Below are 3,570 nucleotides of genomic sequence, written 5' to 3'. Positions count from 1 at the left end.
ATTCACGTTATATATACTCTGTTCATTTTGCTCAATCTGTCTTCTACTCGAGTGATTTCTGCATGTATCTTATTCCCCCACTAGGTTTGGAATTCCTCAAAGGATTCCAGTTTCATTCATGCCATATTTCCACATTTTCTTTCACGCAGTAGACACATGATTGGCTTTTGACAGTAGCACTGTCATTGGAATGTCTTTGGAAGATCCAAAATGTGCATTTCTCAGCAGGCTTTCTGTAGTCACTGACACCAGCAGAGAAGGAACACAAGAGGGCGCTCCTTCCCCTCTTATTTGAGATCAGGGCACATCACTACTACCCATTTGTGTCTCAAAAATTCAAACAGGACTGACGTTCATGAAAACACAGATTCCATCACTACTAGGCAGGGGCTCTGGGAAATTTTGAATATACATGCTGACACCCTTAGAGAATCACTCACTTATTCCACTCAAGTCTTTGATTTCATTAGAATCATTCAAGCAAATAATCACATTGTCAGTTTTTGAACAACTAAAAGTCTAAAGAAACATAACCACTTTAAAAAGTAACCAACTGACCAGGTGCGCTGGCTCACGCCTATAATTCCAGTACTTTGGAAGGCCGAGGCGGGCGGATCACAAAGTTATGAGATCAAGACCAGCCTGGTCAACATGGTGAAACTCGTCTCTACTAAAATACAAAAATTAGCTGGGCGTAGTGGCGGCACCCCAGTAGTCCCAGCTACGCAGGAGGCTGAGGCAGGAGAATCGGTTAAACCCTGGAGGCATGCCACTGCACTCCAGCCTAGCAACAGAGCAAGACTCCATTTAAAAAAAAAAAAGTAACCAACCACTTCACACCCATTAGGATGGCTGTTATCAACAACAAACAAACAAAACAGAAAAGTTGTCAAGGAGGTGGAAAAATTAGAACCTTTGTGCATTGCTGGTGGGAATGTAAAATTGTGCAGCTGTAATTAAAAAAACAAACAAACAAACAGTATGGGCTGAGAGCGGTGGCTCACTCCTGTAATCCCAGCACTTCGGGAGGCCAAGGCAGGCAGATCATTTGAGGTCAGGAGTTCAAGACCAGCCTGACCAACATGGTGCAACACCGTCTCTACTAAAAATCTAGAAAATCAGTGGAGCGTGGTGGTGTGTACCTATAATCCCAGCTACTCATGAGGCTGAGGCAGGAGAATTGCTTGAACCTGGGAGGCGGAGGTTGCAGTGAGCTGAGATCATGCCACTTGCACTCCAGCTTGGGTGACAGAGCGAGCCTCTGTCTCAAAAAAGAGACTCTGTCTCAAAAAACAAGCAAAACACAATATGACACTCCTCAAGAAACTAAACAGAATTTCCATGTGATCCAGTCATCACACATCTGGGGAAATACACAAAAGGACTGAAAGCAGGGGCTCAAACAGATATTTGTACACCCATGTTCACAGCAGCATTCTTCACAGTAGCCCAGAGGTGGAAGCAGCCCAAGGGGCCATTGAGAGATGAATGGAGAAGCAAAATGTGGTCCACACCGTGGAATGTTATTCAGCCTTAAAAAGGGAGGAAATTCTGACCCATGCTGCAACATGGATGAAACTTGAGGACATTACACTGAGTGAAATAAGCCAGATACAAAAAGGAAGGTGAATCTTTTTTTTTTTTTTTTGAGACAGAGTCTGTCTCTGTTGCCCAGGCTGGAGTGCAGCGGCATGATCTCGGCTCACTGCAACCTCTGCCTCCCAGGTTCAAGCGATTCTCCTGCCTCAGCCTCCCGAGTAGCTGAGACTACAGGCACCCGCCACCACACCCAGCTAATTTTTGTATTTTTAGTAGAGATAGGGTTTCACCATGTTGGCCAGGCTGGTCTTGAACTCCTGACCTCAAGTGATCCACCTGCCTCGGCCTCCCAAAGTGCCGGGATTACAGGTGTGAACCACTGCACTTGGCCGATTCCTTTAAAGATATGGAATGCTTCATGTATTGGCGTGTCATCCTCCCACAGGGGCCATGCTAATCTCTGTATCATTTCTATTGTAGTATATGTGCTGCTGAGGCAAGCACAGGATCTGAATGTTTAATAAGCTCTCCCTCCATTCGTACGCACATTAAAGCTTATAAAGTAGGAAACCCTGTCCTATAAAACAAAGTCTGAACTCCTAACAAAGTTCTCTAACAGCTTTTCAATCTTATTTTATCTTACTCCAACACTTGAACTCTGCTTCCAGTGCAATTCAGAAAGGAAAGTATCCTTGCATTGACAAGTAGAAGAACTGAGTTTTTTATTTTATTTTATTTTATATTTTATTTTGAGACAGTCTTGCTCTGTCGCCCAGGCTGGAGTGCAGCGGCGTGATCTCGGCTTACTGCAACCTCCGCCCCTCGGGTTCAAGCGATTCCCCTGCCTCAGCCTCCAGAGTAGCTGGGATGACAGGCATGCACCACCAGCCCAGCTAATGATTTGTGTTTTCAGCAGAGAAGGGGTTTCATCCTGTTGGTAAGGCTGGTCTGGAACTCTTGGCCTCAGGTGATCCACCCACCTTTGTCTCTGAAAGTGCTGGAATTACAGGTGTGAGCCACAGCGCCCCGCCTGGTCAGAAGAATGAGTTAACTACAGCTATGTACACAAGAAAGTAAGAATCCACTAGGCAGTACTTGATTAAGTGCCAGATGACTAGCAGAGGCAAGACATGCTCTGAGTTAGAAGGAGTCGTCATGATTTTTGAAGTTTTCACCAAGTACAGGGTTAATTTGGTCTTTTAAGGCTGGGGAGGTTTCTGCAGACAGGAATAGGGGGAGAGTGCCAGGGACATGGAGTGGTTTATGCAAAGCAAACAAATAAGAAAGCAAAAATGAACAGAGATTAGACAACTTTGCTATCAAGGGGAGTAGCTGCGATCTGGCTGGGAAAACTGTGAATAAGAGGCCAAGTATTTGTTTGGGAGGGCAGTGTTTTCTCTTATTCACGATAAAATTTTGATATATTGAATTCCATCACAAAACAAACAGAAACGCTTTTTAAGAAAATGGCTATATAATTGATTGACGTGCATTGTAAAAATCACAACCACCCATATGTGCCCATGAGAAAACCAATCTATCAAAGTAAGTATGATCTGCTATGGCCAAATCTTTATGATTTATTTGCTGCTTATTCATTGATTTTGTCCCCTACAAAAGTAGCAGATGAAAGCTTGGACTTACTACTACAGAAAAACAAGTACATATAGGGAAAAATATTTACAAATTGAGAAAGTTCTATCCACTAACTTTTGTTTTCTCTATGAATTGGGGAAAGGTCAGGGTTATCTGATACAAGGGCAGACCGTTTTGGTTCAGCTCATAGACGACAGTCTTCCCAGGGAACATGGATTAAGTCCTGCAGTGGACCGTGGGAAGGAAGGTCTGGACAGGATAAAATGTGCTTTTAGGCAGATTACTCCGGTAACCCTATACAGGATGGGTTGGTAAAGGGAGCAAGGAGAGACAGGAAGACCAGTTAGGAGATTGCAGCAGTAAACAGCAGTAATCCAGGCTTGAGTTGGTGCAAGAAGATCTTGAGTTTACACAATACTCTAGGTATACAAATTA

General features: G+C 43.9%; 1 non-coding gene across 1 annotated transcript; it reads right to left on the bottom strand.

Moving 5' to 3' along the window:
• Positions 1-1,939: 1,939 nt before the first annotated feature.
• LOC112630814 lies at positions 1,940-2,043 on the bottom strand. Its single transcript, XR_003120952.1, has one exon. It is a non-coding gene; the product is annotated as a U6 spliceosomal RNA (small nuclear RNA).
• Between the last annotated feature and the right edge of the window lie 1,527 nt (positions 2,044-3,570).

The sequence above is a fragment of the Theropithecus gelada genome, chromosome 8, assembly GCF_003255815.1.
Source record: "Theropithecus gelada isolate Dixy chromosome 8, Tgel_1.0, whole genome shotgun sequence".
In the NCBI taxonomy this organism is placed as follows: domain Eukaryota; kingdom Metazoa; phylum Chordata; class Mammalia; order Primates; family Cercopithecidae; genus Theropithecus; species Theropithecus gelada.
This window is presented reverse-complemented; position numbering and strand designations above follow the sequence as displayed.